The 15948-nt window shown below is 42.4% G+C and overlaps 1 protein-coding gene across 2 annotated transcripts in view; it reads left to right on the top strand.

Annotated features, from left to right (window-relative positions):
- The window catches only part of adamtsl3 (ADAMTS-like 3), a 321378-nt gene that overhangs the window by 196108 nt on the left and 109322 nt on the right, over positions 1-15948 (top strand). The window lies entirely within an intron of this gene.

Genomic DNA, 15948 nt, shown 5'->3' with positions numbered 1-15948 from the left:
GGCTGACCAAACGTCCTCTTTTGCCCGGACATGTCCACTTTTCATGTCCCGTCCGGGGCGTCCGGGGTTTTTTAATAAACTGATGATAATGTCCGGTTTTCCGTGTGTTTGTGTGTGTGTGTTAGAGTGCGGCACGGGCAGCATATTTCTGTCCAAACCCGAACCGAGCCCGACATTATTCAGTGACCAAAGCACTGAGTTTGTGTCACACAGTTGTTATGGTTACAGGCTATTTAACAGGCTGGGCGTGCTCAGCGTAGAGGGAGACCTCCGTGTTTGAGACGGGAGCAGGAGGCGGGAGGTCCGACGCTTCTAGTGAGAGGAGAGGGAGAAATAAAACAAAATAACATAAAATAGGAAAAACCTGTCTCCCTCTTTTATTTTATTTCTAGCGTTTAATCAAGGCGGAGGCGGGCGGCTGGAGGTCCGAGACTTCCAGCGAGGGGAGAGGTAGAAACAAACAGCCAATGTGTGTCTGTGTGTGTTATGTTCAGGTGTTGTCACGTCAATAACAGTGCCCAAGCAATAAACAGGACAGACAGTAGGATTTTATTTATTTTTACACTACATTTTCACTGAAAGCTGACCGAATCCAACCCGAGCCCGAATACAATTTATAGCTACATTTTTGACCAAACCCGGCCCAACGCTTCGGGTACCATCAGGCCCGGATCACCACACTCTAGTGTGTGTATGTGTCCCCTATTGGGGCCTATCTGAATTTCTGTCTTTGAGAGATATTATTTTGTAATATAACTGAATTTTCTATCCATACATATAAATTTTAAATATATTAAAATTATAAGGTATCTTTGAGTAAACTGCGAGTATCATTTAAGTAGGCTATGTCGTGGCCGGCCGGGTGTCCTCTTTTTTGGAAATCAATATATGGTCACCCTAGTCTATAACCCACACCCAAGCAGCAACCTCATGAAAAATTTTCATCATAGTTTTCATCAACAAAATGACACTGAATTGAATCCATGTAGAAATACAAAGTGTGACACTGTGGTTCAAGGAGCAGTTGGTGTTAAATCTGTTTAATGACAGTCACCCTTATTTTTGAGCACAATCCCAACTCTTAACAGAACAAAAAAACACTACTTTGTCAATTAACTCTTTTTCCCACTTCTTGACTGAGCTGAGCTAACAGTTTCCTCCTGCTTCAAGTCTTTCTGCTAAGCTAGATTAAACATATCCTGGCCAAAAAACAACAACCTTTTATCCTACTATAGTTTTGAGGCCAGTATTTCCAAAACTATGTTCTCACAGACTAATGTCCCACCACTGACGTACCACCGTCTGTTTCACTCTGTGTCTGTGTCGAGTTTTTCTCTAAGTATGAAGCCTTGTTTATTGAAAGGCTGGAGAGTGTTTGACTTGACTGTTCCCTTCTGAGATGATCCACTAATGTACGAGTAAACATCTGTGACAGGTGATCAGACGCAGATACTGCAGGAGAATTGGTGCCATCATTAAGGCATCTCAAACATGTACTGTACACTTCAGTTCAATAAGAGAGCTGCGAGGCAACAAACCCAGAATCAAGCAAAGCATTGACGCAATACTTTAAGCACATGGGGCTGCTTAAATAAATCATAGTATAGACTGTATGCAAATAGCTTTGACGGCTTTGCTTCATTTTGCAGATGTGGAGACAGCGTTGTAAGAAGATCATACCAGAGCGTTTAGTGGTTCCAGACCTTTGGATTAATGCCCACGTTTGTTTAGTGAATCAATTAAGTGTTCTCCCAGGTTACAACTATTTCCACCAGTTGAAGAAAAAACTGACCAATCAGAGCTTTTTAGGTGGGATTAAGCAACCCTGGGTGCGTCCCAGGTCTCTTACTTGATATTCCCTTTCTCCTCTATCCTCACTTGAACTGGTGCGCCATCTTGAAGGCCGCCCCAAAGCTCTTATTTCAGCTCTTAGGAGTGAGGAGTGAGGATACCTGTCTCACTCCCAACTTGTCAAATACTGACTCTTGGTCGGTGCTCCTCGGTGTCAAATAATGATGCACCAAAGCTCCCCTTAGCGGCGGTATGAGACACACCAGGCAGCAGCTCTTTATGACACTTTTAGCAACTACCGCAATGTAAAGAGCGAGAAAGTCCAAAGGGTGGGGGGATCAACAAACTGAATTTTCACCCATTAGACTGCTTTTTGTTTCCCGTTTGAAACTAGAAGTCATTTAAGATACTCTAATACCAATGTGTGCATAGAATGTTATACTAGTGACAAATGTCATGTGACGTACGTTACGTTAGTGATTTTAGCCAAACCATGTTTTTTGAAACCTAATCACGTGCTTTTGTTGCCCAAGTCTAAAGTAAGCCTTAAAACTTCATTTCTCTACTGACATTCTAGGATTATTTTGAAAAGAAACTTTTTGCTTTTAACAAGCAGAAACTATACATCTCATGTGACAGCATAAGTTGATTTTGAAAAGACACATTGCATGTAACTAGCGTAAATTGACACACCATCCCGAATGTCCAAAATGGAGGCTGGAGGGATACTTAAAACATTATATGCGCCCTTTCCACTGTCACTTTTGGCCACGCAGAGTTAAGCCGTGTCGCAGCGATTTGTGTTTCCACAAAGCACTGTGCCACACCGAGCTGTGCCAGAGATGGATCTCCTCCAGGGTAGGTCCAAAAGCCAGGCCAGCCGCCCTCAAGGGGCTCGCAGTGACGTCTCGGTGACCGCAGCAAACCCTCACAGACTTCACTTCTCCCCCCTCAAACAAGACGCGTGTTGTTAGACTCTCCTCAGCTCTGTCTGCAGGAGACCAGCGAGAAAGTTGTTATAAGTCTCTGTGTGTTCAGCTCTCGGTACTTTTGTCACTTCAGACTGAATCTCTGTAGTTTGGAGTTTAGTTTCTTTCCTGCATTCTGTCTTTTCTTTTGATATGTTGTGTGAAGTTGCTGCTCGAAAACTCAATATTTCCTTATTTTGCAGCATCACAATAAAAGTTTTTACATAACAAAATAATAGGGGACTTTTATTGTGAAGAGTCTACAGGAAATGAAATGTTATTATTGCTGAATTAGCAGAACTTTGTTAGCAGCTTTTCTTCAATAAAGACAGGTCTAATAATACAGCAGGAAGGAAGAGTAAAAGCAGAAACAGCCACAGTGAGATGTTGATGAAGAGCTGCAGACAACAGGCTCTTACTGCACCTCTGCGAACAGCTCACCTCCAACAGGTAAACTTCTTTTACCTGCCCTGCTGTGGAAAAACGCATGCAGCAAAAATAATACGAGACTTTAGCCGTGGATCAGCCCGCTGCTTTTAAACATCATCACTCAACACAAGCTGTCATCAGTTAAAGACACACCTTCAAGAAGGTAGCCTTGTTGTAATGGAAATGCAAATCCCTGCTGTGCTGGTCTGATGGCCCAAACCAAACCAAACCAGACCAGCCAAACCAAACCAAACCAAACCAAACCAAGCCAGCTCATGACTGTCAAAAAGGGGTAATACTAGTTGCCCTACATTGACGTGGTAGAAGTGTCAGTATTTGACGTGTTGGGAATGAGAATGTGCTGGATTAAGAACTGGATTCATGAAAAATATGAACTTCAAAAAGGGAGTTTTCTTAACAACTTATAATGCAGATTCTCTGTCAACTGACTAATGACCACGGTGGAATGGATCCAACACTCGCTATTGATTAGGACAAATCGAAACAAAATAATCCCCCTGCCAACTGCCAACAAAAAATCAGATAACATAAAGTCAATGGCTGAATGAAAGAAGTGAAACAAAATGGCAGCTCACTCTGATTATCAGTCTGTATTCGTAGGGATTTTTAATGATGTTTTTTTTTTTTTTTTAGAATAATTAAACATCCCTTCTCTTTGATCCATGTAAAAGTCTGTTAGTTGAAGTTGGACGAAAAGTTGTTTAAGTTTTCCCAATATTAACTTTTCTTAGATGCAGTGATCTGACATTCTGTAGCATTATGGCACGCGCCAGTGAATCTACACAGTATTACATGCTCCTAATCCTCATAAATACACCCCGAGCTCAGTCACTTACAGCCTGATTTATTTCTTGGATTTTCTCAGCTGCACACTAGAAAGTACAATACCAACAGAGAGTCTCCCATCTCCCAGTCCTATTTTGAATGCCGAACAGGATAAGTTATTGTCATTGATATTACTCTGCTTCCAGGAAACGCCATGGGGTGCCTAATGTGGAATAATTTCTAATATTTAGTTTGAATAATGGAAAAGGTGCACCTTGAAGGAGCAGAAAATGATTTTCAAATGGAGTTCTTACTGCTCCTAAGAAACAACAGACATAACTGAGTCCTTAACAATAATGAATAATAATACATTTTGTTTGTGAAATGCTTTTCTGGGCCCAAAGTGCCTGAGATACAAAAACAAAAACAGAGGCATAAGCTCTGCTGTCTGTTCAAAATTAAAGAAACATATCCCAATGCGTTTTGTTTTTTTCTGCTGTTTTGCACCAAACCATGATTCCTGTGGACCGTCACACCCCTGCTCTCCACTTCACTCTGTCCAATAAAGGCAAATATTTTGGAAAAAACAAGTAGGGTTTGACTTGGATGGGTTTCTGACGGCCTGTATCAAAATTGGTGGAGATGTCTGAGATTGCTAATTTGTCATGGAAGAACTCAGGTGCCAAAATTAACACTGCTCTGCTGGTACGCCCACAAGATAAGACCCCCTGAGAGGAAGACTGGGGTGGTGTATGACTTCATTATGACATCACTTGCAACAGCTGTGGAGGAAACAACAGTAAAACAACATGCACCCTAGAGAAGAGGCTAAATAGGCAACAGGAACACACAATATCAGCTGTCTGTGAACTCCAGACCTAAATCAGGCACAGCATCCACCGGGAAGAGGTCAGAGGTCATCGAGCAGATCTGCCACTGGAGACCATCTTTGAATAAAGGCGTGCGTGGGTTAGCATCTCCTTCCATATAGAAAACCTGTTATTATATCAGTGTGGTGACAACTGAGCACTGAGCTATCTCCATGACAACAGAGCGAACCTCTCAGCAAGACGTGTGAATGGATTTTGTTAAAATTTACAGCCGTCAGAAGAAAATGTTGGCATTGTACATTTCAGTAAACCATGGAAACATTACATTTGGACGTTTCATATGTATCATATCAACAAGGTTTGCTGCGATAGAGTGGTGTTGATGACAACCGTGATATTTTAAAAAGATAGTATTGATATATTAGGGAACCGCCCATTGGTTCGACAGCCCATTGGTGCGACATCCCATTGTTCCGACCATTTTAAACTCATTGTTCCGAAGTCCGTTCCAAAATCATCATGACGCCCTGTGGTTAAGGTCTGGTTAGGTTTAGGCACAAAAACCACTTGGTTAGGGTCAGGAAAAGATCATGGTGTGGGTTAAAATGAAAAAGAAAGTGGCAAACACATAAGCCGTGAGCCTGCTCAGCCTCAAGCCGGTCGCAGCGCACTATACGCCCGTCGTGAGCTGTTCAGCACCGCGGACAGTCGGACTAATGGGATGTCAAACCAATGGACTGTCGAACCAATGACATGGACCCGATATATTAATCATACACATGATAATATTGTGTATATATTACAGCACCTCTTAAATCATTTCTTTTTTTCCCTTCTTGTTTCGTCACCTTCTCCACCTGCGTACACTCGTAATTGGATTGAAATTCATTTAGCAAAAAAGAGACAAAACGCACAACTAATAAATTAAAATATGAATTTGAATGATAGCATTATTAGTATTTTAAAATTTACATAGATACCGAGATAGAATTGTTATCATGAGGTCTTTTGGCAATGATAATCACAGTGAAATTTTGATACCATGATATCCCTAATATCAACATTTCTAATTAATTAATTTCACACTATAAATGTGTAAAATCACATGAACACTCCTTATAGATCTTTAAGTTTCATTTATTTCCATGTGCTCCTGCTTTTTCTTTTATCTCTCAACACAACAGTGATGGTTATAAGTATGTGTGGCGACTGTTTTGTTCATGTATGAAAATATCGTAGCCGTACAACCGGGCTTGGTAAGGTTGGAGTGTTTTTAAGTTGATGTAAAAATAAACAACGAGCATTTGTGAAATCCCGCACTCGTGTGGACGTGAGTTTCTGCCTGTCGTCTCACTCCAAAGAGCTACACGGACCCAAAACCATTACAACCTCACGATGTGTGCACACAAACTGCAAAACTATCCATCAAAAAAGTTTTTGAGACGTGCCTTAGCTTGTCACGTTGTAGTGTAAGCCCAGCTCGTATCATACCACTACGCCATGAATTGCAAATGACATGCTAACATTTAATTTTTTAATTCAGTGTTACATTAGATAAATTGAGAATGGCGTATTTTAACCCAGTTATTGTGCATTTACCTTTACTTGTGCATGTAAAGCCGGGTGGTTGTCCCGCAGGTGTTGTATCATGTTGCTCGTGTTTGATCCTTTGGCCACGACTTTTTTGCAGCATGTTTTACAAACTGGAAAGCCGTCGTCAACAATGACCCCTTGGTCATTTTGTGATAGCCAAAATGATCCCACACAGCTGACTTTATCCGTTTTTTGGGGGGGAATAAGTCTTCGTCATCCATACTTCATCACCCGGAGACGCCGCTTGTGTAACTTTGTTTTCGTTCCGTGCAAGTTGCGCTGACCTACTGTATATGGTTCCACGTCGCGGCATAATCTTTGGAGAGTGACGGTGTTGAGGAGTCTTTACGAATAATTAACCGTGGCGTTTAAAATCGCGGTTAATAGTGAAATCAACTAACCGTGACATCCCTAGTTTGAAACCAACAAAACTGGTTGTTTTTAGTAAGTCATCGCTGAGTCTTCCAGTGGCGTTTTAGCCACCAAAGGTGTGGGTGTGTTTTAGTGATCTGTTGCTGTTTTCACGTCAGAGACATCACTGCATATTCTTTACAGAATAATGTAACAAAAAGCAGATGTTTTTTACTGAGACATCACTGCATTTCCTGACGGGTTATACGACGGAAGGAGGTTGTTATTTGCCTTGACATCACCGAGTTTCCTGCTAGAATAATGCCTACAAAAGTGGTTGTTTTTACCCTGACTTTGCTGCATTTCCCACCGGGATAGGGCCACAAAAAGCAGTTGCTTTTTAATAAGACATGACTGCATTTCCTACTGGAATAATGCAATGGAAGGAGGTTGTTATTTACCGAGACATCGCTGTGTTTCTTGCTGGAATAATGCCTAGAGAAGTGGATGTTTTATACCCTGACTTCGCTGCGTTTCCTGCTGGAATAATGCAGCAAAGAGTGGTTTAACAAGACACCACTGTCTGAAGACGCCTCTTGGATGAGAGGCATAATGTCTTCAAGAAACTCAGACAAGTCCAGTTGCCTACGATATAGCACCCACCTATCCAGGACCTGGATGACTGAGAATCTTCACAGACAAGACGTCACTCCATTTCCTGCCATGATAATGGCACAAAAAGCATTTTTTGTTTGTTTGTTTGTTTGTTTGTTTGTTTGCTTTTACTGAGAGGTTGCTGTGTTTCCTGCTGGGATTGTGCCACCAAAACCAGATATTTTAAGATTTATGAACTTTTCCTGACCCTAACCAAATGGTTTTTGTGCCTAAACCTAACCACACCTTAACCACAGCATTGTTGAAAAATTGTGTATCCGCTACATAATAACCTGCAAATGTAATGTATTTGTGCAGAAGCGTACAATGCTAGCATTTACTCTGGCAGCTGTGTTGGGATTTAATCATTTGCTGATGTTTCCTGATAGTATTGAACTTTCAGTGAATCAGGGACATTTTCACGTTCATGCTCACAAACATAAACGTGTCAGTGACAAAAATATAGTTTTGTGCAAATATACTGGAAAACAAACTGAGAGAGAGTTGGATATGACAGACTGCCATGCATCACACAGTTCTCTTAAAAAGATGAGTTTTCTGAGTCCAGACAGTGAAGTATAAAGCTCTGTGTTCCCTGAAGGGGTATAAACTGTGTGGGAGGAAGGCTGAAGCAGCAGGCACTGGATAGACCTATTTTCAAATTTATCAACATTAGTGTGGACAGGGCCTCAGTATTAGGAGACTGCAGTACTGGGAAGCTGTTTGTTGTTTGGGAAGAACCCAGGTAGAAAACAAAAACTCACAAATGGAGCTCATTTCCTCCAGGTTAGAAAAAGTTACCCCCCTCCTCTTCAGTTTGGTGCTGTTTGGTTAGCACTCAGCCCACGAGGTGAACTTAGTTTGAATGACGTGAATTTGCCTGTAAAAATCCAATAAATTACAATCTCTGGAGAGACTCGGTTTACTCAGGCTGCTTCATTAAACTGAAAACAACAACAACAATCAGGCCACACACATGCAGGCGTTTGGGCACTGGGCATGGCAGGGATGAAACAGCATCACCTGGTGATGAAGGCAGAAACGTAGGAAGGGGTGCTGGGTCGCTGTGGTGTAGCAGAAAGTTTGTCAGTGACGGAATGAGGCCAATCCCTCCTCTGGTGCATGTATATGGATTAATAATACAGCACAGAGCAGCATGATATCCAGCTGTATACAAGGAGAAGAGAAAATAATACAATTCCTGGGAGTAAAGTGGAGCGGTGCTGTGTCATGCTGTCTGTCCATGTGTGTATGTGTCACTTTGGTTTGTCAGCCTGTCACAGTAACCCAGCATGACAAGCCTCAGCATATCTACATTAGCTTGTGTCTGCATAGACCCTTTTTACACACAGATCCTGCAATACTGCCGGAAAGATGATCTGCCATCACGCTGGCTGCGCTTTTTTTTTACCCTGAACCAAAAACAGCCCAGAAGAAAACGCTGGCATGTCTGCAAACCACAAGTACGTTATATTTTACTTTATACACATCATATCAATGTTTCTAAAGTGATATTTAAAATGGAGCTCACATTGTCGTCTTGAGGTGGAGGGTATGCTGGATGGCGTCCAAGGCAAGACAGCGACAGAGCTGCAGATTACTGGCTACTGTGCGACGCCAACAGCAACACCGATTGTGTTTCCATCGGGTTTTTAAGCTCCGGATGTGGGTGTTTTGTAGCAACTTATTAGCGGGGATAGCGCCATGAAAGGCAGGTGTTTTTAAATGAGACACTGCTGCTTTTCCTGCTGGGACTGTGCCCAACAAAACCAGGTATCTTAGGCCAAATCATGATCTTTGGCGCCCCGAGCAGTTTGAGTTCTGTCACACAGCTTTCCAACAGAAGTGCACAGTACAAAGTAAGTAGTATTGAAGTTATATGATTACACATTATGTAACATAATATTTCAGGGTGGAAAAAATCTATTTTCTTTATGAATGAGAGATGTACAAAAGTGGAAGGATATTGATTTTCACTGTTATTTTCACCTAAATTGGAATCAAATATCACTTTGTCTGGAGTAATATTGATTCAGTCATCCCCACTTCATTTAGAAGAGACAATATTGAGAAGCAACTTTTAATGTTTCATATAGTGTAATCATTCAGCCCAGGATACCTGAGAACTACGTCCATATTGGACAATGTGTCTATGTCAGATGTACAGATACTGTAAAACAATAAAACATTTTAAGGAGGTTACTTTACAGTAGGTAGAAAAGCAGTGTTTTGCTGTCATTTTGTTGCATGTGTAACCACACACAATAGTGATGTCACAGGGTATTTGAGTACAGTAGTGCAAGACATATTCAGATCCATGAGTGAAAGTAGAAATACCATGGTCTAAAAGTACTCTATTACAATTAAGGCTCTGAATTCAAATGTTACTTAAGTAAAAGTACAGAAGTATCATCGGCACTTTAAGTATCAAAAGTAACTCATATTGCAGAGTGGCTCCTTTCAAACTATTCAGTTATCAGGTCTTCAAAGTGGGGCCAAATTTAAATACTTTGTTGTATAGTCCTGTATCATATCATAGAAGCATACCATATCGGGTAAGCGGATGAAAATGGATGGATGGATGTAATCATTTTACTCTGACTAAAATTCGTACTAAATCCAATTTCTCAAAGTCGGACTAAAGCCTAGTTCACATTACACGATTTTCACCCTGATTTTGCGTCACGGAGACTATCGTAATCTTTTGAGTGTTCATACCTGGCGACGTGTTTCTGTCAGCGGGAGTCTCGCCAACTGCGTTACGACCTGTGTGCACAGTCACGCCACAAGATTTCTCCACCGAGCCCTCGCCAACAGAGCCCCAGATAATGCGGTGACGTCACCAAACTTGGAGACGACACATCGTAAAGGCATGGATATTCTTCCCAGTGTTGAATCAAATCTGCCTCCAGGGCCTGGGTCAAAACACAACGCGCTCCCCGTGATCCTGTGGACGCCGCCATTGTTGTTGTTGCTTGCCGGCTTGTCAGTGTTGCCAGATCTTGGGAGAGAAACAAGCAACCAGGGCTATGGAAACAAGCCCAAAAGAAGCGACTATCATGCGTTTAAATAACTTATTAGATGGATATATATAGAGGAAGGTGATGTTTAGAGAGCAAGCCCAAATAAACAACTCCACTTTAGAAACAAGCCCAAAGTCGTGGTTAATAAGTGGACCTGGCAACCCTGCGGCTTGTCCTCCTCACATTTCTTCCGTCCTCCTGCGTGCTGACGTGGGACGTATCCCACCTCTCATTGGCTGATGCTCTTTGTCAGTCGTGTCACACTTCTCCAGTTTTCTAGCATGCCAGATATCCAGTCCCAGTCACAGACGAGGGGGCGACTTGCTCGTAGGCTTGTTCACACATGAGGACTCATCGTGGCAGACTATCTGCCGACTCACCTCCGACCCAAGGTGGCTCTCAAGATCCTCTGCGACATCAAAATCATGGTGAAAATCGTGTAATGTGAAGTAGGCTTTACACACCCACATAATGTGATTGGGAGTGAAATTCCTCCTGCATGTATACAGTCAATCAGACCCAAACTGACCAAGGCGCTCTGAGCATGCTCCACAGAGCTGTAAAGCTGTAAAGTTGTCCACCATGGTACCAGTTAGCTGCTCGCTAACTGTAGCGAACTTGTTTGTCGTTTGTTTGGTCTGTGACATAATAGATCAACAGGAAAAAGGTCCAACACTAATAAGCTGAAAGGAGGCATATCTCCCACCTATTGTAGCGTAGTTTGACATACTTCGGTTGATTAATGGATTCCCCTCCCGTGCTTATATACTGGCACAAGGACAGCACTTTATCAACTGTGGCCTTTACTTTTAAGAGAACTGTCAGTATTCACTCATCACAGGAAGTTGCATGTCAGAACAATGTAAATAGAAATTCAGTTATCCAACTGAAATTCATCATTATGGAAATGTAGAATATGTAGACGATTGGAGGCTTAGTCATTCCCCACAAGATAGCATCAAGCTCAGCAGGAAGTGAAGGGTTATGATAATGTCTTCTGCTCTGTACGGGAGCGTAGAGTCGGAGCCTACAGGTGGGTGCTAAGATGAAGGTGAGGCGCAGCAGAAGCAGCAGGGAAGGCAGCAAAAGAGTGAGCAGAGCACTGACAGCTTGAAATACAACACCATAAAAATGGTCTTATTAATATGTATGTGGATGCCATAGCTTACCAAAAAATTCACTTTACCATTTAGACATGTCATTATTATCTTTTACGTGCCATCATTGTTGGTTTGTGCAGGCTGTAGTCAGGGACAAACATTCTTTGCTCTCCACAAATCAATCAAAAACCCTTCCTTCTAATTATTTAATCATAAATTTAAAACCATGCAGTTGTTTTTGAAACCCGGGAAGTCTTATTTAAATGTGCTGCTACCTCTGTAGCTATTGCACCTCATGGGGATTTTGGAAACACTGCCTGCACAGTAATGTTGAAATCCTTCTTAATTTGTCATGCATTTGTATTGCTCGAGACTGCACACGAGCATCCTGTGACCTGAAATGAAATATTGAGATGGAACTGATTATGAGTGCTTCTTTTTTTTTTTTGCTGTTTGTGTTTTTTTATTCATGTTATTCTAGCTGAATTTAAAGAGAAAGCATGCAGTGGGAGGAAGATTACAGGGAGGGCAACAGCTTGAATAGGCCAGCAGTCCTCCACATAGTGCGTGCAGATACACTCATGTTCATACAATTTAAAGCCTCCACAGTTTGTGTCTGTTTCAGCTGCAACAACTACTTATTTCCAGTTTTAAGTAATGTATGGATTTTTTTTATTCAACAAACTAGTTAATCATTTAGTCTGTAAAATGTGAGAAACTTTACAACCATGCTAGCAGCTCTGTGATGCTCACTGCAGAAACAGACAGATTATTACGCCAGGTTTTCTGTGCAGCTCTGCCCTTTTCCTTTTGGCGCCCTTGTTGACCTATAGAGCTGTTCACACTGGACGTAATGAATTTCAGCTTCCCTTTACAAAGTTTACCGTCTTAGTTTAGCAGGTCAGCATGCTAACATGCTAATTTTTTGCTTGTTAGCACTGAACATAAAGTAGCCTGATGCACCAGAAGGTTTGTCAGATAGAAACCATCTGATAAGCCCTTAATGGAAACTGGAAAGGGGCAGGCACATTTCAGAAAACACTGGACAGGGATTGGATAAACCATCTGTCTATCACCATCTATCATGAGCTAAGTTCAACCAATCAGATCATTGTTGTTTTAAATGGGAGCGTGCCTATGTTCCCACAGCTCTATGTTCCCACAGCTCTATGTTCCCACATCCCTATGTTCCCACAGCTCTATGTTCCCACAGCCCTATGTTCCCACAGCTCTATGTTCCCACATCCCTATGTTCCCACAGCCCTATGTTTCCACAGCCCTATGTTCCCACATCCCTATGTTCCCACATCCCTATGTTCCCACAGCTCTATGTTCCCACATTCCTATGTTCCCACAGCCCTATGTTTCCACAGCCCTATGTTCCCACAGTTCTATGTTCCCACAGCCCTATGTTCCCACAGCCCTATGTTCCCACAGCCCTATGTTCCCACAGCTCTATGTTCCCACAGCCCTATGTTCCCACAGCTCTATGTTCCCACAGCCCTATGTTTCCACAGCCCTATGTTCCCCCAGCTCTATGTTCCCACAGCCCTATGTTCCCACAGCCCTATGTTCCCACAGCTCTATGTTCCCACAGCCCTATGTTTCCACAGCCCTATGTTCCCACAGCTCTATGTTCCCACAGCCCTATGTTCCCACAGCTCTATGTTCCCACATCCCTATGTTCCCACAGCCCTATGTTTCCACAGCTCTATGTTCCCACAGCTCTATGTTCCCACATCCCTATGTTCCCACATCCCTATGTTCCCACAGCTCTATGTTCCCACATTCCTATGTTCCCACAGCCCTATGTTTCCACAGCCCTATGTTCCCACAGTTCTATGTTCCCACAGCCCTGTGTTCCCACAGCCCTATGTTCCCACAGCTCTATGTTCCCACAGCCCTATGTTCCCACAGCTCTATGTTCCCACAGCCCTATGTTTCCACAGCCCTATGTTCCCACATCCCTATGTTCCCACAGCCCTATGTTCCCACAGCCCTATGTTCCCACAGCTCTATGTTCCCACAACCCTATGTTTCCACAGCCCTATGTTCCCACAGCTCTATGTTCCCACAGCTCTATGTTCCCACAGCCCTATGTTCCCACATCCCTATGTTCCCACAGCCCTATGTTTCCACAGCCCTATGTTCCCACAGCTCTATGTTCCCACATCCCTATGTTCCCACAGCTCTATGTTCCCACATTCCTATGTTCCCACAGCCCTATGTTTCCACAGCCCTATGTTCCCACAGTTCTATGTTCCCACAGCCCTATGTTCCCACAGCTCTATGTTCCCACATCCCTATGTTCCCACAGCCCTATGTTTCCACAGCCCTATGTTCCCCCAGCTCTATGTTCCCACAGCCCTATGTTCCCACAGCTCCTTTTTCATAAATTTGTATCAGATTTTATCCCCCTTTCTCCCAATTTGGTAGCCAATTACACCCAACCTATTATCCAGTAGCAATGGATTACAGATGGAATGTAGTTTTTAGCTAAATCTGGTGCATCCATCTCTTTGTGTATTGCAAACATTTAATGTAAGTGCACATTGTCCTTTTAAATAAACAAACTAAACTAAGTAGCACAGAGGCCTCGCATTGACTAGCTTCCGGTCAGATCAGTCAAATGAAGCGCAGCAACTGGACGCAAACCATAGTTTGCAGTGCATCAATACCTCTGGATAGCTGGGTTGGCATAGAGAGGGGGTGCTCCTGGGATGCCTGGAGTCACTTTCCAGCCCTCGGGAGGCGTCATAGGCTCATGGAGGAAACGTTAAGGAAGGAGGATGCCTATTTGAAAACTCCTCTGTGTCAGCCTGTCAGTGTCATCAAGTCTACTGTGCTACTCTCTTGCTGCTGATCGAAATAAAATTACTCATCCATTCATTTACTATAAAGTGTTTCCAAAAAATCTTGTGGGAGGATAGGGCTTAAATTGAAGGGAAATGTAGGAACACAAGACCTAATTTTGAAAATGTCCTAGAAATGTGGGAACATAGGGTTTAATTTTGAGAAAAATCTTAGAAATATGGGAACTGTGGGAACATAGGGCCTCATTTTAAGAAAAATCTTAGAAATGTGGGAACACAGGGCCTCATTTTAAGAAAAATCTTAGAAATGTGGGAACATAGGGTTTAATTTTAAGAAAAATCTTAGAAATATGGGAACTGTGGGAACATAGGGCCTCATTTTAAGAAAAATCTTAGAAATGTGGGAACATAGGGCCTCATTTTAAGAAAAATCTTAGAAATGTGGGAACATAGGGTTTAATTTTAAGAAAAATCTTAGAAATGTGGCAACATAGGGCTGTGGGAACATAGGGTTTTGTTTTGAGAAAAATCTTAGAAATGTGGGAACATAGGGACTCATTTTAAGAAAAATCTTAGAAATGTGGGACCATTGGGCTGTGGGAACATAGGGCTGACCCGGTTTTAAACAGTCACCTCTCTGTATTGTCACACTCACGTAGACCATGCTCGTAGATGCCAGTAGCTCCTCACAGAACCAAGAACCTTGTTCTTGTCAAGAGCCAGTTCAAAACTGTCCTATCCATTGGACTCGTTTGCATCTGAGTTCATCAGTTCATTTTATTAGTGCTGACATGTTTTTCTGACAGTTGCACATTACCATTACAGAACAATGGCATCAAACTCATCCTTGTATGCTGTTGGAAGCTTGCAACAAGAGAAACGGTCCAAAGCGTGGCTTTACTTCATAGAGAAAGATGACAACAGTGCTGCTCTTGCAGTGTCTGTACAGTGATCATTTCAAGTCAGCCTGGACACACCAGCAATATGCTGAAACATCTCTCTACGCTCAGCTGCTTCCCACCCGAGCATCATATTGGTTACTGAGGGTAGATTTCCTCAATGACAGTTCCCAGCTGGTCCAGCCACAGGGTCCAGATTTCACCTAAGTCATTAGTTCAAGATCCACACAGTTTAATATATTCAGCATCATACTTGCATTTGGCCATGTTGTCGAGCTAGTTTTCTGTCTCTGACATGTAGCTGTCCATCAGTCACTCACTCTACAGCAGGAAATTGCACTTTAAGATAAAAGCCTGTGCCAGAGATCCACTGTACTTCAAAATAAAGTATGTTTTTACAAATTTAACACATTTGCAAGTCACCTTGTAAATGGAGTCACATTCAGAATGGACTTGCGACTCACTTCTGGACTGCGACCCACCAGTCAGGCATCACTGCTCCATAACAATAACATTATACTCTGTTTCTACATTGTGTTCAAACTCAGAGGTGATAAAACAGTTGTGATGAAGCTGAAAACCCGTGGAGGCCAACTTTCTTCCCACACAAAAAATTCATCAGTATCAATGAGGGAATGGATCGGGCCAATAAACAGAATCAACAATGGCACTGGTTTTGAATAAAATCTATTTAATTTAATTATGTCTCAT

This window comes from Epinephelus lanceolatus, chromosome 2 (assembly GCF_041903045.1).
Source record: "Epinephelus lanceolatus isolate andai-2023 chromosome 2, ASM4190304v1, whole genome shotgun sequence".
NCBI classification, from domain to species: Eukaryota; Metazoa; Chordata; class Actinopteri; order Perciformes; family Serranidae; genus Epinephelus; species Epinephelus lanceolatus.
Note: the sequence above shows the minus strand (reverse complement) of the source record. Positions and strands in the feature narration are given on the sequence as shown.